The 24,487-nt window shown below is 39.2% G+C and overlaps 1 long non-coding RNA gene across 1 annotated transcript in view; it reads left to right on the forward strand.

The window, feature by feature from the left end:
• LOC143661589 (uncharacterized) overlaps nucleotides 1-24,487 on the forward strand; it is a 36,091-nt gene that overhangs the window by 2,590 nt on the left and 9,014 nt on the right. The window lies entirely within an intron of this gene.

The following is a 24,487-nucleotide window of genomic DNA, read 5'->3' on the forward strand; positions in this document are numbered from 1 at the left end:
AATTGGAAAATCGGTTGTTTGAGATGTTTTGTGGGGGAAAATTCTAGCTTAGCCTGCTTGACTTGAAAGTGGGACAGCAAGGGCAACAAGTCAGGGAGGTGGTTTGGTGTGCTAAAACTGATGCCCAAGAGAGATGAGTGTGGAGTTTTAATACTATGTTACATTATGGGTTACAAAATGCTTGCTTATTAATGAGTAATACAATTCAAAACATGGGAATCCCAACATGTGTGAATATCACTACAACATGTCACCTCCCCAATAAAATGCAGTAAAATACAAATACAAATTTTTTGCACTACATCTAGAATCTTAATGTCTAAACATATAGAACTAAAGACATTTACATAGTTACTGAAGTCAACTCTGCTTTGAATTCCAACAATATTGAAGCAAATATGTTAAACTTCAGTAATAATATAAACTGGGCCTGGAGAATGAAAGAGGTAATGGCAAGTATTGTGGAGGGTTGTGGGAAAGTCCATGGACTGTTCCATCTGGGAGGAGAAAATAAATAAATGGACAGTGGAGTGGGAAGCAGTCAGATCACAGCATCTGGATAAGATTCTCCCTGGCAGCAGCTGGTGCACTAAGCAGTGAGAAGATGAGATCAGCTTTGATGGTTTTGAAGGTGACTGCCAAAGACCAGAAGATGGGGGCCCAGGAGAAATAGTGGGTCTTTCTGGGAGAACATGAAGATTGGCTCCTGCTTTGTTTCCTTTACTATTTGCTATTCTCTTCTTGGTACAATGAGAGCCAGTGAGAGATTCATTTTTCCACAAAAAGAAGTCCCTCTTTCATTTGTTGGGTTATTGTTGAAGATGTCAGGGACCGATGTTATCAACCCACTGAGGTATTTTAAATAATGACCATCTTAAGTAAGTAGATTGGCAAAATTCTTTAACACCGTCTTCACCTTTATTTTTTTCACCAGTTATTTATCTACAATGTCTCTCCGACTTTTCCATCTCCTCCTCTCCAACTCCCTCAATCAACTCTTTTCTGAAGTTCACAAACTCTTGCTATGCACACACCCGGCACATGTGTTTTCATAATCTGTGGAAGGAAACATCTACAAGAATTTCATTCATGGGTCTTTCAATAAGCAATGCTCCTTATAAAATAGCATCTTAAATATTCATTACCAGAGAGCAAAGTGGTGTATCTACTTTGTTTGCAAATCAAACCTGCAGATACATATTTATTCCTTTTATTCCTGAGAAGGAAGGGAAGAAGGAAAGAAGGAAGGAAAAGAAAGAAGGAAAGGAAGGAAGGAAGGAAGGAAAAGAAAGAAGGAAAGGAAGGAAGGAAGGAAGGAAAAGAAAGAAGGAAAGGAAGGAAGGAAGGAAAAGAAAGAAGCAAAGGAAGGAAGGAAGAAAGAAAGGAAGGAAGGAAGAAAGGAAAGAAGGAAGGAAGAAAAAGAAAGAAAGAAAGCTTTAGCTATTTTCTTTTCACCTTCATGGCTTAAAAATATAATTGAAAATGTATTGTCAGAACGAGACACAGTCTAGCCTAGGTTTTCTATTGTGGCTCTGTAGTCAGAAACACTTGATTCTTGCCCTGAGTAGGAGATATTCTTAATCCTGAATACCTTACATTTGTCATCTATGAAGTAGGGATAGGAGTGCTTGGCACGAGCTCTAACAATCTTTATTATTAATTTAAAGATTTATTCAGCTCCTGGCTTTGAAACCATTTATTCTCCCTTTTATATAAAATCTTGCTTTGAAATATAGTATCTTCTATGCTTTTTGTTGTTCCCTAATCTGTAAGCAGATTCAAGCCCTTTTGAAAACTGCTTAGAATTTCTTTTAATTATGATTAAGTGAATTAATTCTCATTTAATGAGAATGTACCATTCGTCAGAATGGTCCATTTGATTCATGCTGGCTAACGAGGCTAGTAGGATGCTCTGGATAAGAGAAGGCCAAACTAGGTCCTCATTAGCTGTGGGAAAGCAAAGTAAAGTTAATGAAATACTGTAGTCTGCAAATTCAGAAGAGATATGATGCATCCTCCAGCCTGTCGTCTTCTGGACATGGGTATAAATGAAATGGCCAAAGAGTCTTTGGAAGTAAAGGAAAGGAGAAAGGATGTGAGAAAGCCACAAACCTTGTGGATGTGGGCTTGTGAATAATTCATTTGCTGTGCCCTTCCTTCCTTCCTTCCTACTTTCCTTCCTTCCTTCCTTCCTTTGTTCCTTCCTTCCTCCCTCCTTCTCTCCCTTCCTTCTTTTGTTCCTTCCTCTCCTCCTCAATTTCTTCCTTCTTTCTTTCTTCCTTTACCTTCTTTCCATCCTTCCTCTTTTTCTCCCTTCCTAAATATATGCTTTGAGCGCTTCAGGTTATTAATTGTTATTTTAATAAGAAAAAACTTTGATAATACACTACTCTTTGAAGAGTTTGCTTTCATAGCCATCACTTCAGCCCATGCTCACAGTAATCCTGTGGGAAAAAATGGGGCAGACAAAATCATCCTTTTTACATCCATAGGGAAACCAAAACTCCCAAAAGGTGATATGACTCTTTCCATTTAAAGCCTTTGTCAAACAACCCTTACAGCAGTCATGAAAATTAGAACCAAGGTCTAAAAGTTAAACTAGGTGCCAAAGTGAATTAGAAAATAAGTAGGGATTTTTTTTAATGGAGAATACATTAGGCAGCATCAGCACAATAAATTTAACAGGTTGGTTAATTTAATAATTAATATACTGAATACAGATTCTAATATTCTATAAGAATATTTGCTGACTTTTAAAAAAATTGGAGTCAAATGGCAAAATTAGGCCCAGTGACATCCAATCTTTCTCCTATATCTGACACCTGATTCTTCTCTTTATTTACCCACAAATATTTCTTGTGTCATACATGACCACATAGAGGCTGAATTCCCCATTTTCCCAATGAAAGATTTTTTAAAAAGAAGTAGAGAGATTTGGGGCCATCTTAAATATATATCTTTTCGGGATGTTAGGTGAAACTGTCAAATGTCTACTTATATAATTTCGTTGAACACTTTTAAAAATAATGTTATATAAATTTAGAATTTTTTTCCACTTCCACATTTTTAAAAAAAAACTGTATTCAAACACTTCACATGAATCTTCAACATCAGTGTTGGCATTATCACTTGAACCATTTTTTCAATCATTTAGCACAGCTTCCAGACCTCATCATTTTCACTTCTAAGACATTTGCCGAACCAACTTTTTACTTGATGAGCTGATCCCAGTCAAACATATTCTGTGGTATAGCATATACATTTTTATATACATTGGTATAGTGTGAGTTTTTTGCTGTTGTTTTCCTGAGGTATGTATTTATGCCATACCTAATATAACTACTTATTTTATTGCTTTTTAAGGATAAAGTCTTTGTGTGTATGCGAGTGGGGGGGGGCAATTAATGGTTGCAATTGAGAAATTATAGCTTTAGGAATAATTTTAAAATATGGGTTAAATTTCTTCACCTCTTTTTTTGTTGTTTTCTTCTATCAGTTCAAACAGATATGACTCACTAAATATCCAACTGAGGTGTTGAGGTTAATGTTTTCCCCAAGCAGGGCTTTATTGGTCAAAAGAAGGCAACTGAGAGAGTGGTCATAGCATGGGGTTTTATAAGGCCTGAGATGGCTTTTTTTTCTGGTGAAAAATTTGTTGGGGAATCCTTGTCTGTCATTTGGGCCTATACAACAGCTATTCTCCAAAGGGCACTGTGCTCTGTGATTCTGGGAGAACGGGGACATCTTTTTTCCATTTGCCTTTTTAACAGTTGAATCTCTGATCTCCTCGGGGAATAGACTGTCTACATGACAACACTGGGAAGGCTGGAGAATGTTAGGTCAGGATGGGAATCTGTCAATGGGATGAGATATCAAAGTGAAAATATACACCCACATATTTGAAACATTGCTTTACAAGGCCAGAAACAAGGCTTTTTTCAGTACATGGTTATGGTTTTCTCCCTGCTGCTGTTCTGGCAGTGATGATAAGAGTCCATGGAGGAACTGTTTGAAATGTTACACATTCATTCTTCATTAGAATTTCAGTAGCTGTTTCAGAGCAGTTGACATTTAGACCTCTGAATGAGAATTATTTCAGAATGGACCATGTATGGGGAAAAATGTGGGTGATGATGGTCATTCCAGAGAAGGCATAAATGAGGATCTCAGATTGGAAACTAATTTTAGTTATCCTGCACATGCTCATCCCCTGTCACGCTCCTCCATATCTCTCTTCTCACTGAATGGTTTGCTCATGTGGAAGGCAGTGCCTGATAGCATTTATGAGCATCTTCACGATGCTCTTCCCATAATGCTTTGGAAGAACTTAGCATTGCCCTTTGGTGCCAATGACTTATGAGGACGACTTGTATCATTCTGTTGCCCAAAGAGCATTGATAGACGTCAGGATTCTGAAATAGCTGTGGAAGCAGTTGCCAGCACACATTTTGCAGGCAAAACTTTTAAGGTGGTGGATTACAATGACAGAACTTTGGGAAAGAGTCTTCATCACAAGATGGAGTCAAGTGGTTCACACATTGACATTTTATCAGTTGGTGATTGTTGTTAGTAAACTCAGAGGTATCCTACCACGCAGAACATCTCTGCCCAAAGCTTCCATGAATCATACTTGTCGCAGAATTCTGACTGAAGTATATTAGTTAAGATGGATAACCATTCATAGTGCACGTAACCGTTCTACTAATGTTTTGTATTGCTATTCAGTGTTCATGAGTATATGTCCTCTCTCTTAACTGGGGCTGTTTCAGACCCATAGGAAAAGTAAGAGCTTAATGTAGAAATGTGGTTCTTGGCCAACAGTATGTATGCTTTTGGTAGCAGTAGTCAAAGCTTATTGATTAAAAGGGAATTGAGTGTAGCCTCTATTTTTTCCAGACCCTCTGGAAAAAAATCAGGTGAAGATGGGGCCCCAAGGGGAATGTTATGTCATGAGGGAGATTGTTCTTCATCTTCTGAAATTTAAAAATAGAGCATGGAAAGGATTTACCTAGTTTGGTCTCTTTCTCAGCATCAGTTATTCCCTTTTCTACTATCATGCTCATGCATCCTTCTGATGTTTATTAACATATATAGATATGTAAGATACTTGGCTAAATACTTCCCTGTAGCTCTTATTTACCTCCAACTTCTTTAATGTTTTTATTTAGTACATTATTTAAAAATATAGACTTTTTGTTCACAGAGACCTGGGATCCACAACTTATTAACAATTAGAACTTGAGTTGATTACTCGATCGTTCTCAGACTTTGTTTTCTCATCTGTAAAATGAGGATCATAGTATTACCTACCTCATGGCATCATCCTGAAGCTAAGCCAAAACATGCCTTTAAAATATTTTAAGACCCAATGTTGTTCTATAGTAAGTTTTCACCATCATTATTTAGTGCAAATTTTCCTTTTTTCTATTAGTATGAACCATCTGAAATTGATATTTTGTATGCCAAAATGTGGAATATTAGTAACTTCATGTTGTTCAACTTCATGTAAGCTTTGTTCTCTAAAGAGACTTACAAAGATTGTCACCAGCTTTAAAGAGATTGAAAAGCAGATGTCCAGAGACTGGAGGTTCAGGCCTACAAATTGTAAGTTTATTCAAGTGAGGATTGGTGCCTTAAACTTTATGTAACTGAGCACCTAACTAAGGGGTGTGTATGTAAGAGGTGAATAATACTGATTAGAAAAATGAATTTATATGTACAAAACATCTCAACTTCAGAAATAGGCAGCTATTTCCTTTTTTACTTAAATCACCCCATTTTTTTTGTCATAATATTTCATTTCTGATACCTAAGATCAAGTTGACACAATCACTTAAAAAACACGTCAGGCAAATATTTGTGACTTTGTTGGGTAGGCTTTGTTGAGTTTGGAAACTAGAACTATAATATATAATGCATTTCACTTCAAACCAGTTATTCTTGAAAAACAAGACAATGTAAAGCACAGCGAGAAAATTAAGAAAGAAAATTATATAAAAGTCATCCAGATTAGAAGAAAAGAAGTTAAATTATCTCTATTTGCACATGACATGGTTTTGTATATTGAAAAATGAACTAATAAACAAGCTTAGCAAGTTTGCAAGATATATAATTAATATATAAGAAGTAGTGCTATTTCTATGCAGTAGCAATGAATAAACTGAAAATGAAGTTAGTAAAATAATTCCATTTACAATAGAATCAAAAAGAATAAAATGTTTGGGAGTAAATTGAACTAAACAAATACAAAACTTATACTTTGAAAAATGCAAAACATTACTGAAAGAAATTAAAGAAATTAAATTTAATTAAAGAAATTAAATTTAAGGAAAATTTAAATTTATTTAAAATTATCTAAATAAATGGAAAGATTTCATATTCATGGATAGAAAGGATATTGTTAAGATGATGTTAAACCCTAAATTTATCTGCAGATTCAACACAATCCTTATCAAAATCCCAGCTGACTTCTCCACAGATTCTGATCTTAAAATTCATATGGCATTTCAGGGAACTCAGAACAGCCAAAATAGAAAACCAAAGTTGGAAGCCTCACACTTCCTAATTTAAAAACGAACTCAAAGCTACATTAATCAAGACATGCTGCAGTATTGGCTTAAGAATAGACATATAGATCAATGGTCTAGAATGAGGGTCCATATATAAACTCTCACATTTATGAACAATTGATTTTTTGGGGGGGAGTGTGCATGAAACGATCCCGGGTCTCCCGCATGGAGGGTGAGCATTCTACCACTGAACCACTGAACCACCGATTTTTAACAAGAGTGCCAAGACCATACTGTGGGGGAAAAAATAGTGTTTTCAACAAACCCTGAGACAGCTTGATTTTCAGTGCAAAAGAATGAAGTTAGACTCCTACATTCACCACTTACCAAAAATGAACTCAAAATGGATCAAAAAGCTTAATGTAAGAGCTAAAATTATAAAACCCTTAGCAGAAAATACAGGCATAAGTATTTGTGACTTGAATCAAGCAATGGTTTCTTAGATATGACACCAAGAGAAACAAAGGAAAAAATAGATAAACTGGACATCGGCAAATTAAATTTCTTTGCTTCAAAGAAAATCACCAAGAAAGTAAAAAGACAACCCACAGAATGGAGAAAAAGTCTGCAAATTGTGTATTTGAAAAGGGACTTGTATCTAGAAAACATAAAGAACTATTATAACTCACTCATAAAAGAAAAATAACCCAATTGTTTTAAGTGGGCAAAGGAGATGAATAGGCAGTTCTCCAAGAAGATGTACAAATGGGAAATAAGCGCGTGAAAAGATACTCAGCAGCACTAGTCAGGGAAATGCAGATCACAGCCATAGCGAGACACCATTTTGGACCCACAAGGACGGCTATAATAAAAAGCCAAATAACAACTGTTGGTGAGAATGTGGAGAAATCGGAACCCCCAGAAACTGCTGATGGGAAGATAAAATGGTGCCGCACTGTTTGGAAAACCGTCTAGCAGTTTTTTGAACGGTTAAACATAAAGTTACCATATGATCCAGCAATTTCACTCCAAGGTATATACGTAAAAAAAATGAAAATATATTCCCATACAAAAACTTGTACATGGATATTCGTTGCAGCATTTTTCATCGTAACCCCAAAATAAAACAACATGTGATGGTTAATTTCATGTGTCAGTTTGTCTAGGTTTATAGTGTCCAGTTATTTGGTCAAGTAAGCACTGGCCTGATTATTATTGTGAGGGTATTCCATGGATTTAAATCTATTAGTCAATTGATTGAATTTATGGCTGATTCCATCTACCATCAGCAAAGGAGAAGTCTTTCAGCTATGAGAAACATCTTCTCATCCAATTAGGTGGAGGTTTTAAATTGAAAACTGAGGAATTCATCAGTCATGAGAAAGATTTTTTACCTCTATTTCAGCCAGCCAGTGTTTCCTGGGGAATTCAGTGTCACCACTGAGTTCCCATTTTGTAGCCCAGTGCTACAGAATTTGGACTGGCCAATCCCCACGGTTGCATGAACTAATTCCTATAATAAATTATCTATCTATCTACCTATCTATCTATCTATCCATTTATCTATCATCATCTCCTGTTGGTTCTGTTTCTCTTGAGAACCCCAACTAATACAAAACCCAAATATCCATAAATCGATGAACGGATAAGTCAAAAGTGATATACATGGGCAATGGAATATTATTCAACCATTTAAAAAAGAATGAAATACTGATTCATGGTACAATATGAGTGAATCCTCAAAAGCAGTATACCAAGTAAAAGAAGCCAGACACAAAGGACCCACATTTTATGATTCCATTTACATAAAATGTCAAGATTAGGCAAACATATACAAAGTAGACTAGTGTAACTCCAAAACCCCTCTCACTGTAGAATTGTGGTGATAGGGTGCAAGCTTGGTCTGCAATGAAATTCTCATTTTTTCACTAATTGTGGTTAAGAAGTAGGACAAGGCTATCTACTGATGTGATTAACACTAAGAGGGGAATGACAATAAATTTGTCCTTCCCAGGACCATGTGTGTTTAAAAGAGAAGAAATCACCAATAATAATAATACCATTTGAATATTTGCAACCCTTTGTTTCTTACGAAGCTACTTTGATTTTGGAGATACATAGTAGTATATTTATTGTACCAGTGCAGGAGCTGAATCTCAAAGGTAAGTCTTCCTTTACCTGGACAGAATCAGTGAGTGGCAAAGCCAGGGCTAAAGCCCAAATAATCTGTCACTTAATCCAGGGCTCTTTCCAGCAACCTGGTCTAGTGAATGCATGAAATGCCTGTCACTTGTTTTTTTTTTTTTTTTTTGAGCAGTGTAAATTTTCCCTTCTCCTCCAGATCTCACCTGCCAGCTCTTTACTTCTGAAAATTTGCCGTCTTTGCCATTACTGAGTTGAGAGACCCTTTGACTGCTGTCTATTTCCTCATCTCCAAAGGGATGGGCTATTTATAAAGTTCAGGGATGATTGCAAGAGGTGCTGCTGACTTTTAGCTTATTTAAAAGTCAATATTAGTGGAAGTCAGGCTTGAAAGATGAAAGGGAAACATATTAAATGTAAAAAAAAAAAAAAGAAAGAATGGATTTTACATTGCCTTAAAAAAAAAAAAAAAAAGACGTCCCTGGGGCAGCAGGACTGGCCCTCTCCACATTCTTCCCCACGACCCTGTCCCCCGCTTTCTGCCCACACGAGGATCACACCCTTTCCATCACGCCGGCGTAGCATCCTCCCTCACACGTCCCAGGCTCTGCTTTCCCTTCCAGCCTTTCAGCACCAAATATTGGGCACACATTCCTTTAGAGCTTGCGGCAGCTGCTGCCTCATGCGACAAGAGGCCGCACATTTCAGACACACACCACAGTCCACCCACAGTGGTGGAACGGGTTATCACAGATCAAATTCCTGCGGCAGCCACTTCCTCTCCTTATCAGAGGGTCGGGGCTTTTTATGAGGGATGGGATGGATGGAAGCCCTCACAGTGCAGCCGGCTTCTGGGGCCATGCAATCTGGGAATGAGCTCTCCTCTGTGGCTAATAGTGGCTGTTCTCCAGGAGGGAGACTTGCAAATCCTGTAGCTGTTCGGTCTTGCCTCCATCCAACCCCCAAAGGCCACTCAAAGGCGGGGATGAGGGAGGTGTGGGGGGTGGGGAGGGGCAAGGGCGGAGGTAGATAATGAGATCCCCTCACAGGGAGACTCACACCCAACAGGTTCAGAACTCCCTTCAGTGCACTCTTGGAATGGGTTGTGCAGCCAAGGTCAGAAGCCAGAGCTGACACCCCGCCCAGCTCCCTCCCCACAGCCTCCTCAACAGTCTGAGGGATAAGGGACAAATCACAAGAAAATAATTTTGCTGGATCCTTCCTTATTCACAAATTACTTCTGCCATTTCTGGTCAGGCCACAGCTGCTTGCTGAGGCTGTCTTTGAGCAAAGATTATCTACTTAGGAAAAAGCCTTTGGCCACAAAGCTTTCAGGATATTGGTCCCAGATTTATTCCTTTCAACTCGAAACCAGTTGAACTAGCTGCCATTAAGAGCATTCAGATAATACAGGGCTGTGGTGAATAGCTCTCTCCTCTTTTATCACACAGAAAATAAGTATACTTGTTCTAGTCTCTTCCTTTTCCTTTCCTAGCAATTCAATAACAAATTTGTTAAGTGGTGCAGAGCCAAAGAGGGTGGGAGGAAAGCTGGGACAGGGTCACCCTAAGCAGGGTATCAGAGGCTGAGCCCCTGAGATAAACGGAGATCACCTGCTGCTGGGACTCAGGGCCTGGGCTGGGTAAGGAGGGTTTCCACTTGTGGGAAGAGTTTTCCACAGTGTGGGAACCCAGAGTGTGGTGTGGTGTGGAGGGCACCCAAGTGGGTAAGCGGGTGCTGGTGAAGATAGGAGATTGGTTACATGCAGGGTGATTGATCAAATAGGTAAATATATTTAAAATAATGGGAGCCAGATTTCTCACTGTCAGAGAAAGGAGTTCATGCATGGAAAGTGAGGAAATAAAGTGAATCCTGTGGGGTTATACTTAAATTAGAGGTATTGTCATAAGTTATGGTTTTCAGTGGATATAGATATACATGTAGACATAAATTATATAATACATTGATGAATGAATTACTGTAATTAATATTAAAATGTGACACATTTGCATTTATGTTTGTTTCTTTGTACATTTCAAAATACATATGAATGTACATATGCATGTCCTTACATGCCTTCCCCACTTCTGTCCACTGAGAAGACCTGGAAACAGAGATATCCAAAAGCAACAGAACACCTAGAACCCAGATCTTGTCTTCTGAATACTTCATCCAGTAAAAGGAAACAGGGCTTCTTGAATAAATGGCTGTTGAGGAGTGGAGGAGGAAAATACAAGATGAGTCTGGAACATCTTGTTTTGCGAGAAAACTAGGAAGTGCTCAAAAAATGACAGGGCATGTCAGAAAGAAACAGAAGCCAGTGAGAAGCACTTTCTTTGGCCAAATTGGAGACAAGTTTGGCACCAGAATAAATAATGATAATAATGGATGACAGCCCATTGAAGAAGTAGGAAATCATGAGTCCATGCAGATGTAAATAAGCAAATGAACTGAATATTTGATGAGAAGCAGAATATTTACATAATTTCCAAGTATCTCCCAATAAAATACTCATCAGCTATAAAGGGCAAAAGTAACAATGGTGAAAAAGCCTGGCAGAAACCACTTTAGTCAAGGGATCAAAGTAAACATCATCGATAAGGGAATAAATCACAGTCAGTAGCCATCTGATGGGGTGCACAGTGACATGCTCTGATTGTCCTGCAACAACGGAGCTAGCCATGAGGAAATATCAGATAAACCTAAATTGCAGGATGTTCTACAAAATGACTGGGTCGTTACCTTCAAGTGTGTCCAGCTCATTAAAGTGAAAGAAAGACTGGAGAACTGTACCAAACTGGTGGAAGCTAAAGAGATATGACATCTAAATGTAACTCATGATGCTGAACTAGATTCTTTTTCTCCAAAGGACATTATCAGGACATTTGGAAAAGTTTATTGAGGGGTTTAAGAATTGGGATTGGGTGGTAATCATGTACCAATGTTAACTTACTGATTTTGTTGGCTGTATTGGGGTTGTAGAAAAATTACCTCTTTTTTTGTAGGAAATACACAAGGATTCAAGGGCAATGGGCATCAGGCTGTCAGCTTACTGTTAAGGAGTCAGAGAAAAATGTTCTCTTTGCTCTACTTGCAGCTTTTTTACAAGTTTGTAACTGGTTTAAAACAAAAGTAAATTATAAATAATGTGGAACTGATACTCATTTGTTGATGGAATGTACAATTTTCTACTTTGCCTGTTGCTTCTAATCTACACTGTTCCTAACAAATGGGATGGTATTTTATTTGATCAATCTTGTATTGATACTCTTAACAACAAAAATCCCTGGCTGATCAATTTTCCAGCATTCGTCTCATTAACAAAAGCATGAGAGAAAACTGCCGAAAGTTGACCAGCGCATAGTTAAATTTTAAAAATTAGACACCCCAGTGGAAGTTAACTAGCTCAGGCTCTGTCTCAATTCAAGAAATAATTGGTCAGGGTCCACATACAGTATGGGGCACAGTGCAGCTGCAGCTGGTCCCCTGAGACTCATATGTGCTGTGTGTGTATGCTGTGTTGTGTGTGTGTGTGTGTGTGTGTGTTTGGGACAGATAGAGGAGAAAGGGTTGGTATGGGGTCCTAGCAAGGGCAAGCACCTGATAATGCCTTCAAGCTCTAACAGTCTAACATTCTCAATTTTTTTTTTTTTTGGCTGCATAAGATCTGAATTCCCATAAGTAAGGTACAGAGCAGCTTTCAGTCTCAATTTCTGAATGCTAATAGTGTATAATACAATTGTAAAAAACAGATAATAGAATCAATGATGAAATCATTTTGAGCGAATTACAAAAAAATCCATTTCAGTTTCCTCATTCTTAAATTAATCATCGTCATCTCATATGGCTGGTGTGAAAATTAAATAAGATGATGCATGATGAGAGGTTAGCACGGGGTTGGACCTAACGAAAACGTTCAGTGAATGGTTACTGTTGTGATTATTATCTAGTTTGCAAGGAAGTAGAGAAATACTAGCCTTCAACTAGTTATACAAGCTCTCTGATACTCATTCTTTATATCCACAAAATGGTGATTATAACAGAATGTGCTTTGAGAAACTTTTCTTTTACTAGCTTTATTTGTACCTAAGTCATGTCTAAGTCACTTTGGGCTATTAGGAAGGAGTTGAGAGTGGAATGGAGCAGTGTATTATCACCCTCACGTCCCCTTCTGTCTTCCCCAGGAGGAAGGAAGTGTCAGATCTGAGTGATGCATGTGATCAAATGGAGTCTTTTAAGTGAATGGATCTGGGTGAAGAGGTATGAGCTAGATATGAAAAAAACCAGGCAGGGGCAAAGGGTATTTGAGATGGGAAGTTTGCAGTGCATGGAGATCAGGGTCTGGGGTAGTTGCCGACACTAAGAGGGAGTAGTCATGGGAGATTTTAGCCCATTTCTTGCTCCTGAGGGCATGGACTTGGTGTGGTGGCTTTAAGCAGCAACTGTGGGCAGGCATCACCTGCGCGATGGCACGGAGCCTCCCCAGTGGGAGCGTCCCAATTACACCTGGTGGTTCAGGACCTCTTTCACCACATATTTGAAGACCTTGTTTTGGATCACTAGAATTGTTTGCAGAAGAATGGCACAGAGATTCAGTAGCTTGAGCAGAGCAGAGAGACAGAAGCTAAAGAAGGTATGCTTGATTTCGGGGGGGATGGAATTGGATGAGCAACGACTTCTGAACTTTAAAACATCACAAACACCAGCACTCTAACCTCCTACATGGGTAATTTCTTCTCTGCTGGGGTCAGAGCAGTGATAGCCTCCATATGCCATCTTTGGCTTCCCAGGCTATGTTCTCTTGGCTTTCTGTATGGTCCATCATAGATCCCCCATGAGCATCTTTAAGGACATCTCTTCTATATGATAAGATAGGGGCAATGGAGTTGGACCATGTGATGTCATGTGTTAGGATCTTAGGGATTAAATAAATGACACCTCTACCTTCCAAGTTCAGATATGAGGATTAAATATAAGAAGATCAAAATATCTTTATCATTTAAAAAGCTGGGTTGGTTTAGATGTTTGCTCACATGAACTTCTTAATATTTTACTCCTGCATTAATCACACATCAACCAACTCACCGACACCACTGGCCAACTACAGGTCTTCCCCAGCAGCATGCAGAGAAGGCCAGCTCTGTGGGCAGACAGATCCAAATGGAAGTCTGGAAAGAGTAAGCTACTGATGGCAACCTTCCCTCCCCAGCTGCCAGTCAGAAAAGGCACAACTTCTCTAGGAAGGAAGGATAGTGGATGGGGAAAATTGGAATTGTTTCCACTATATTTTTCCCTGCTAGGAAATGCAGGGAATACCCTTCCCTCTCAGGAAACACCATGAGTGAGGGTAAGTGCTTCCACCTGCCATTATGCTGCAGTAATAACCCATTAGTGCACAACAGAAGTGCAATTCATGCTCACATTTCATGTTCGTTATATGTCAGCTGCAGATCTACTGCTTGTCATCTTCATTCACGGACCCTGCGTTAGAAACAGAGGGGCCTCTATTTGAAATACCTCTGCCCATAGTGGGAGGAAGGAAAAGGAATATGGCAGAGAAAATACTGGCTCCTAAAACTTCCACCCAGAAGTGATACATCTCACTTCCATTCACGTTCATGGACCCAAACACATCACAAGGGCAAGTCTGATGTCAATGGATCAGGAAGATAAAAAATGATTTTTCTTCCACCCTCACCAGAAAGAGGCAGCAAAGATATGGGGCTGTAATACACTGAGAAAAGGGGAGATCTGCTGGGCAGGCACATCGGGGTGTCATAAGTCAATTCTGCTGTGCTAAGGTAGGTGGAAGAGCTACATAATCAATAGCCAGTGGCCTACCAGAAACTTTTCCCTGCTAGTTATAATAGGTCCACTTGGCAGTTATTCCATAGGTTATGGGAAGGAGGTTGGTGACTGGGAAGGGCCATGAGCAGCACCAACAAGGACACAAACTAAGGATAAACATTGGCTATCAGTTCTGGGGAAGGAGGAAGATTATACTGATAAGAAGGAGTTTCGATTGGGACCTAGGCAGATAAGATGGACCCTCTTTATAAAACAGCTACAAGAAAATGTTGAGGGTTGGGATGGCTAGTTGGAAATAAGATATTAAACAAAGATATTTCCAGGGCTCAAAGATCAGGAGGGCATGCTGCTGTTGTCTGGGTGCCTTAGGAGGTCCTGGACCCTAAAGCAGAAGCACAGGTAGAAATGTACTGGCTACAAGCACCCCAAATCCCCAGAGGTCACATCCAGTGTTTAAACAGGCAACAGTGGCTAAGCAGAGAGGTGACCTGGTCCAAGAGAAGCATTTGGGTCTGGGCTTTCTTGACCTGCCCACATGGTTCCAATCTCCTTGTCTTTCTTCTTTGGTAGCTAACCAAATATTATTTGGCACCTACTGTTCCCTGGGCACAGGGCAGACTGGAGCCTGTGTTTTTGAAGAAAAAAAAAAACAGGCCTTTTCAATTCTCTTTATTTTATTCCACTTATTTAGGGTTCTATGAGCATTCACTTGGAGCCCAGGGCTGGGGTAGAGATGAGAGAATCGAGGGAGGATGTTTTTGCTTCTATGACTGCCTCTGCAAATAAGTTGTTTTTCTTGTTTGTTTATTTTAAGGTTTTGGACTCACAATGCTTGCTTAAGAAATGTTTACTATCTGATAAAAACATTTGATAAATTTAATGTAATCTTTGATTCTATACATCAAATTGGATAAGATGTCAGTTGTTTTCCTGCCCATGATCCTAGATGGACTCAGCCCTGACCTCCTTTTAGAGGAGTTTATGTAAAGCTGCTTCCTGGAGGATGTGGCAAAATCCCCCCACCCCCCAATATTTGCAAAAGTCAATCCATGTTCTGAGCATCTAAGAGGAAAATAATTCATAAAGACAAGGGGGAGCTTTAGCCTTAGGTGCGTATGTGCATAAGATGGGTGAAGGAATCCCGTCCCTTTCCCCAGTCTCACAGTGAAGGCCAGAGTGCTGTTGTGTGTGGGATAAACAGCTGATCTATGCTTGTCCGCAGACTTCTCTCCCTCCCCGCTGCAGGCCTTCTGTCCCTCCCTGAGTCCGTCCCTTTCTACCCCCAAAATTCCCCAATGTGCCTCATAAGGCAACATCAAGCCTCTTGATTTCTCTTCTCTGGGCTCCAGAAAATTGAAACAGCATGTGCCTCAATGTGCCTGCCTGCTGTGTTCATTCCCTGGGGCCAACAGAGAAGAATGCCCTGGTCCTTGGGGGCTTCAGGAGGCCCCCTGGCTGACCTAGTGGGGACCAAGAGGGTGTGGAGGGTGTGGAGGGGGGCAGGCAGAGCCCAGTGGGACAGGGTAGGTGCTCAGCAGCAGGACGGTCCAGTGAAGAGTGATAGAGGGAGGTGCCCTGGGCTGTGAGCAGAGGAAGATAGCAGTGTGTCTAGGGGCAAAAGAGAGGTGGAGACCCAGGGAGGCAGATGTCCAGGGTAAGGGAGGCCTACAAGGCTGTTAGCACTAGGACTGCAGACCCTGAGAAGACCCATGAAGCAGACCCTGGAGCTGGTAAAACTGGGGAGTTGAGTTCAAACCAAGTCAGCTGCTCAGGTACAAGGACAGGATAGGGCCCATTGTTGGGCCTGGGATAAAAGTAAAGGCCCAACTTTGAAGAATGTAACAAGAGCTGCATATCTTAGAGAAGTCACTTCATCTCTCTGGGTTTTATTTTCTTTTTTTAATTTATAAAGTGAGAAAAGATCACCTTCCTCATCCATTTCAAAGGAAAGAATGCTTTAAAAATGAATTGCTTAATTTCCTGATATAACTTATGTAGACAGCTTAATTGAACACCATAAGTACATGGAACCTTGAGTAGGACATGAAATTTTGTTGGTTTGTCCAGAGTGATACTCCGATAAATCCCAGGGTGATTTAAACAGTGAATAAACAAGTATTTGCAAAGTCCCCTTTGGCGAATGGTGAGAACGGGGGAAAACTCAACTTTCCCAAGTTGAATTCTTGATATTCTCTCAAGCAGTGAGGACAACCAAAGCTATAGGCTGAGCCCCCAATCATGGGGTTTGTTCATATGAAACTTAACCCCACAAAGGATAGGTCAAGCCTACTTAAAATTAGGCCTAAGAGTCACCCCCAAGAGAACCTCTTTTGTTGCTCAGATGTGGCCTCTCTCTCTCCAGCCAATACAACAGGCAAACTCACCACCCTCCCCCTATGTACGTGGGACATGACTCCCAGGGGGGTGGACCTCCTGGCAACATGGGACAGAAATCCTAGAATGAGCTGAGACTCAGCATCAGGGGATTGAGAAAAACCCTAGAATGAGCTGAGACTCAGTACCAAGGGATTGAGAAAACCTTCTCAACCAAAAAGGGGAAGAGTGAAATGAGACAAAATAGAGCATCAGTGGCTGAGAGATTCCAAACAGAGTCGAGAGGTTATCCTGGAGGTTATTCTTACACATTAGATAGATATCACCTTGTTAGTCAAGATGTAATGGAGAGGCTGGAGGGAACTGCCTGAAAATGTAGAGCTGTGTTCCAGTAGCCATGTTTCTTGAAGATCATTGTACAATGATATAGCTTTCACAATGTGACTCTGTGATTGTGAAAACCTTGTGTCTGATGCTCCTTTTATCTACCTTATCAACAGATGAGTAAAACATATGGAATAAAAATAAATAATAGGGGGAACAAATGTTAAAATAAATTTAGATTGAAATGCTAGTGATCAATGAAAAGGAGGGGTAAGGGGTATGGTATGTATGAATTTTTTTCTGTTTTTTTTCTGAATAGATGCAAATGTTCCAAGAAATGCTCATGATGATGAATATGCAGCTATGTGATAATATGGTGAATTACTGATTATATATGTAGAATGAAATGATCAAAAGTTAAGAATGTTTGCATTTGTTTGTTGTTTTTCGATATTTTTTTAAAAAAATTTAAAATTAAAAAAAAGAACTGTTTAAAGCTATAAGAAATAACTGTAAGGTATTACCTGCAGATAATTGCAATCTCATTTTGTCCAGGAGATACATACCTTTTACCAGGTTTCTCAAGAAGCACCACAGTGAGTCTCAGTTTTGCCTTCTGTGCTCCTACACCCACCATGTGGCTGCTTTGGGAATGGCCTGCTGCAGTTAGGGGATGGAAAGCAGGAAGAAAGAGAAGAAAATGACCTAAATTTGCCAATGGAAAATTGTTAATTCTTCTCAACTTGGTTAAAAAGTCAATGCAATGCCAATCAAAAGCTCTTGATACGATGGTTCTAAATTCATAAGGAAGAATAAAAGGGCAAGCCCAGCCAAGCAAATTTGAAAACTAAGAATAAAGATGGGGAGAAAATCATATTGGCTATAGTTATAAAAACTGTGACGATGTGATAAGAATAGATTAAATATATCAGTATAACTCAATGGAAAATCTAGACATTGAACTGTATACATAGGAATTTAGTACATGACAAAGGTGATATTTCATGTTGATGAGGAAAAAATTTAATAAATGGGATTGGAATAATCAACTGTCTATTAAAACCTAAGTCACACAGTAACACAATTAAATCCTAAATGAATTATAGACCTAAACTTAAAAAATAAAACCATGAATATTAACAGAAAATATTTTGGGGTAGGAAAGACTTTTAAACAATATTAAAAACAAAACAAAATAGTCAAGCCTTACAGAAAACAACTGGTATAATTGGTTACATCAAAAGGGAAAAATCTGTGCAATAAGAGACCAAAACAAAGTTAAAAGATAAATAAGAGGGTGGGCCATGGTGACTCAGCAGGCAGAGTTCTCACCTGCCATGCAAAAAAAGAAAAAAGATAAATAAGAGTCTGAGGAGAAAATTTTGCAACAGATAGTATATAAAGAATTGCTTATAAATTAATTTTTTAAATGATCCAATTGGATAAAATATAAAAATAAGCAATTCTTATAAGAAAAACAAATGATGAATAAACATATGACAAGGCATAAATACTCACTAGAGATCAGGGAAAATATAAAGTAAAACAATAAACATGCCATTTTCACTAATGTGATAAGCAAAAGTTGAAAATAACTTCTGTAACTCTCTGTAAGTGTGTGGGGAAAAGGCAGTTTCATTCACCACGCATGATGATGTGGAAGGCTTATGCCTATCAAATGACCCAGTAATTATATTTTCTAACCTCTACCATTGAGAAACTCTAGCTAATGTTTATAGGGAGGATTAGTCAAGGATATTTGCTGCAACACTGTTTGTGAAAGCATAAATTTAAGAAAAAATTTAAATATTCATCAACAGGGGAATTACCCAATGAACTATGTAATATCTATACTATGCAATTGCTATGCACAAATGCAAAAGGTTAAAGTAGATCTCAATGTATGACATACTATACAGCCTCTAGGTATATTGAGTGAAAAACACATCAAAGTAAAATATGTGCAATTATGATGCTATTTATTGAAATACAGAAACACTACAGATTTTCTGTTGAGGTGAGTGTTTGTATATGTACATTTGTATATGTACATACATTTGTATATGTACATGCAAAGGGTGCAAAAATGGGCCTACTAGAGACCCACAAAAGAGAAAATATGGTTACCTTTGCAGAGGAGATTGGGACTTGGTGCTGGTCCAAAGAGATTTTAACTTTACCTTTCACATTTTAATTTTTTTTAACAGGATGCATTATTTGCATACGGGGAAATTTATTTAAGGAAGAAAATAATGAATGTGACAGATCATATTTTCCAAAGGTGACTACAACATTATCTCCCATCCATCTGCTCTTGGCAATGTGACAGTGCCGCACTCCCTCAGCTTTCAAATGGCAGAGCTAACATCCAAAGCCTGACAGTCTAGAACTTCCAAAATCAAGCCTCTGACACTATCCAATACTGCTCTAAAGACAATGATCCCAATTGATACTTATCATAATTCTATAAAATAATGTTGCTGTCATCCCCATTTTGCATAAAAGAAAACTTATCTCATACAAGAATTATATATGGAGAACAATTATTATAAACAAAGAAAAACATCTTAGGGGAAAATATTCAATCTCATCAATAACCAAGGAAATAAAATTAAGGCAACTATAGTCCATGGTTTACTTTCTGAGTTAATAGTACAATTAAATGAATGTGCTTCCATCAATTGTTACGAATGTTCCACACCAATGCAAAGTATTACTAATAGGGTGGTATAAGGGAATCCTAAATTTTATGCATAATTGTTCTGTAAACCCCCAACTTCTCTAATAAAGAAAAGAAGAAAAATCAAAACAAAGATGAGATGTGTCATACTTGCTAAATTGCAAAACTGAAAAAAGATAATTAATATACTCATATATTATTTATAGGTAGAAGTGCAAATAAATGCAATACTTTGGAAAGGAATTTGGCAGTGTATATCACAAATCAAATGTTTCAAATGCTTTGACTTAAATCTACTTCTGGGAATTTATCTTATGGAAATAATAAAACATGTTCTCACACAAAGATGTTCATTGCAAAGTTATCAATGTGATTAGAAAATAACCTCTTTGATACTAGGGTGTGAACGATTGATTGAAATATATTATAAGAAAAATCCAGGATACACATTGATTTATAGAGCTCCATTAATATATAATTCACATGAGAAAATACCAGGAGGGATCACAAAAGAATAAAAGTAGCTTTGTGAGAATAAGGGGTAAGTTTTATTTTCAAGATATTTGGTGATATTGTTATACTGCTTAAGAGACAGATTTACTTTTCAAAGGGTGCAGTTGTTTTTGATGATGCTGGTCTGCCCTTTCCTAGATTCCAGCTTCTGTTGTAATGAATACAGGCCAGGAAATCCCCCTCTACAGTCTGGTGCAAAATAGTTTTCCCCCTCCCCTTTAGGGTATGAGGATGGCAAACAAGAGAACACCTGGTGGCACTAGGGAGCACGTCTCCCCAGCTCCCATGCCCACCCTGGGGAGGAGCAGGCCTGGAGTGTCTGCATCCCCCCCTATGCATCTGACATCCTTCACCATCAAGCCCTGTCTACCAGCGGCTGAGGTCCTTGACAGTTGATAATCTGCAGTGGGCTTTAAAGCCAAAGACTGCAATTGAATTATTCTGTTATCTAGATTGAGGATTAACACCTCTATTGATTTGATGTAGAAAATGGCTCAGAAATCCCCCTTGACAGGCTCTCTCTCTTTATCAAGGAACCACTCCAATCTCACCCACTTAGCCATCTGCTGTAAGTGCCTGTATTAACTGAAGTTAGGTAGTTCCAGAGCCTGGCCACTGTAGGAATACCTACCCCCACTGGCCCCAAGGCCAGGGATGAATCTAACTAGATACTCATAGAGCCAAGACCCTCCCCCCTCCACCATCATAACCCTCATCACTTGGTGATAATGCCACCTCCCCCCCACCCCACTGCTACTTTTGCAGAACCCCAACCTAGTCACCACAAGAGCTAGGAGGTTCTTCTTAAAGCCTCCTGAGGGCTTCCCATTGTGCACAAATAAAAACCAACCCCTGTCCCAGCCTACGAGGTTCTGCCTAACCTGATCCCTGCAGCCTCTCCAATCACATTTCACAACTTTAAACCCTTATGCACTGTCCGGTAGCTACATTTTGTTCACTTCCTCAAGAGATAGACTATTCCCTCTGCCTTTGCACGTGTCCCAGCTTTTGCCAGGGTCACTCTCGTTCACCTCCCCTGCGGTGACCAACTTGCCCTGGCTTTTAAGCACTGAAACTCCCTTGTCTTAGAAACAATTGATTACCCAACTTCTCAACTTCCCTGTCCCAAATCACAGGCCTCATGGGATACACCCAGGCTTTTGGAAGGTCTTAGCCCAAAAGCCACTTCTCAGAGATGCCTCACTCCTCCTGCCTCCCATTAGTGCCCCACTTTGCCTCTCTCTCTTTCTCTCTCTCCTGAAGCTAAACTGGGTCCTTGTTGTTATCTTCCCACATGACACTCTTTTTTTTTTTTTGCTTGAAAGCCCTCATAATAGTTTTTTACTCTTCCATTCACAATTATTTATGTAGCATCGGCTAGTGCTATGCATTTTGATATGGGGTGGAGATAAGGCAATAAGCTAGCTTCGGAGCCATTAAATCCCAGTGGAAAAAACAGTCATAAATAAATGAATACATAGGTAGAATACCTAATATGGAAGGCTGTGATCAGTGCAATAGAGAAAGCAAAGCAAGGAAGGGAATAGGCAATGTCAGGGGTGGGGTTGCAGTTTGCAGTTTTAGGTAAGGTACCCAGGCAAGACCTAACTGAGGTCACATTTTGATAAAAAACTAAAAATCGAAGGAGCAAGGAACAGGGGTTCGCGAGAGAAATGTGTTCCAGGCAGATAAAACACGACACGCCAAGTCCCTGAGCTAAAAACAGTGAAGGACCCAGGGCACCCTGAGCAGAGAGGTGAGCAGAGTGAGGAGGACAGGAAGTGCGGGGCTGATCCTGTGGGGCACTGGAGGACTCTTTGGCTGATTGGGCTTCTCTTCTGAGTGAGATGGGAAGTGATGGTTGGTTTTGATCAACAGTGTAGCACGATCTGCTCTTAGGATTTAACAGAGCTGCTCTGGCTTAGCTCTGTTTAGGAGACATGAAGTCAGACGTAGGAATGCCGGTTAGGAGGCTTTTGCAATATCCCAGGAGAGAGATGGGTTAAAGAAAGGTAGTTGTAGCACATCTGATGAGAAATTAATGACTCCTGTGTGCATTTTGAAGATAGAAATGGAAAAAAATCCTGATAGACTGGATAAAGGGAAGAAAAACGTGGTGCTTTCATTCACTGAGATGGGAAAGATTGTGGGGCAGCAGGTCTTTGGGGGTGGAACAACTGGAGTTCAGTTTTGCACACGTTAATTTCTAGATATTTTAGATATTGATTAGGTAGTTAGACATATGAATCTGGAGATCAAGAAAGAGAACTGGGCTAGAGATATAAACTTGGGAGTTGCCAGAATATAGATTCTATCTGAAGGCTTTACCCTAGATGGAATTTACTACATGCGCTAAATGTAGACCAAAAAAGGAATGCCCCAGGCTCCAGAATACTCCACAGTTTTGAGTTTGGAAAGATGAAAGGGAGAAGGAATGGCCAGAGTGGTGGGAATAAAGCCAGGCAAAGGCTGGGTCCTGGGAGCCACGAGGTACGCGCGAGGTCCCAGCTGTGTAAGTGCTGCCGGTTCATCGAGTAAGATGAGGACTGAGAACTGACCGGCGCCTTCGGGGGCGCGGCGGTCATCGGGTTTGCTAAGAGCATGCGCAGTGGAGCGGGTGGGATTCAGCCTGATTGGACTGCGTTCCAGGGAGACAGCCAAGCCCAGTCTCGAGAAGTTCTGTTATTAGTGGACAGAGGGGAAAGGAGAAGTACCGAGCGTGGAGTGTTCTCGGGAGAGGTGTATCTTTTTGTTTTATATCTGTTTTTTGTTTTTTTTTTATGGGCAGGCACCGGGGATGTTGTTTTGTTTTTAATATGAAAGATGTAGCAGCATGCATTAAAAAGAATATTTTTATTGAGAAATCTTCACACACACACAGTTTATCCACAGTATACAATCAGTGGCTCATAATATCGTCACATAGCTGTGTACTCATCACCATGATCATTTTTAGAACATTTGCATCACTCCAGGAAAAGAAATACAAAGAAAAAAGAAAAAACTCATACATCCTATACCCCAAACCCTCTCTCTCACTGACCCCTAGTATTTCAATCTACCCATTATTTTTACCCTTTATTCCCTCCAAGCATGCACTTTTTATTTCAAAATTTCAAAATTTTGCCCACCAAGCAATAACTCCTTTCCCCCTTTCCCCACCATGTGGTAATCTCTACTCTATGTTCTGTCATAAAGACAGAATTTGTTATTTCTAGATATTTCATATAAATGAAATCACACAATATTTGTCCTTTTGTGCCTTGTGCATTTTACTAAGCATGTTTTCAAGGTTCATCCATGTTACAGAACATATTAGAGTTTCATTCCTTTTGACATAAGAATAGCATTTTATTTCATGTTCGTACCACATTTTGTTTATCCATTCATCTGTTGTTGGAGACTTGGGTTATATCTACCTTTTGGCTATTTTAAATAATGTTGCTATTAACATTGGTATGCAAGTAACTGTTTGAGATAGGAAATATATACCTAGGAGTGGAATTGCCAGGTGATATGATAATTCTATGTTTAACTTTTTTAAAGAACCACCATACTACTTTCCGCAGTGGCTGCACCATTTTACACTCCTACCAGCAACGCAGGAAGGTTCCAATTTCTCTGTATCTTCTCAAAAACTTATTTTCTCGTTTTTAATAATAGTTATCCTAGTGGGTATAAAGTGGTATCTTGTGGTTTTGATTTGTGTTTCTCTAATGGATAATGATTTTGAGCATCTGTTCATCTGTTTATTGGCCATTTGTATATCTTCTTTGGAAAAATGTCTGTTCAAGTCTTTGCCCGTTTTTTAACTGGGTTGTCTTTTTGCTGTTGTATGGAAGGAGTTCTTTATATAATCTGAATATTAAGCCTTTCTCAGATATAGGATTTGCAACAACTTTCTAACATTCTGTAGATTGCTGTTTTGTTTTCTTTTTTTACTGTCATAATAAAGTCCTTTGATATCCAAAGATTTCAATTTTTATGACGTCCGATTTATGTATCATTTCACTTGTTGCTTGTGCTTTAATATTGTATTGAAGAATCATTGCCAAATCCAAGGTCATGAAGATTTGCCCCTATGTTATTTTCCAAGAGTTTTATGGTTTTAGCTCTTATATTTAAGTTGCTGGTTCATTTTGAGCTTATTTTTTTATATGGTGTGAGGTAGCTTTCA

This window comes from Tamandua tetradactyla, chromosome 17 (genome assembly GCF_023851605.1).
Source record: "Tamandua tetradactyla isolate mTamTet1 chromosome 17, mTamTet1.pri, whole genome shotgun sequence".
NCBI lineage: Eukaryota > Metazoa > Chordata > Mammalia > Pilosa > Myrmecophagidae > Tamandua > Tamandua tetradactyla.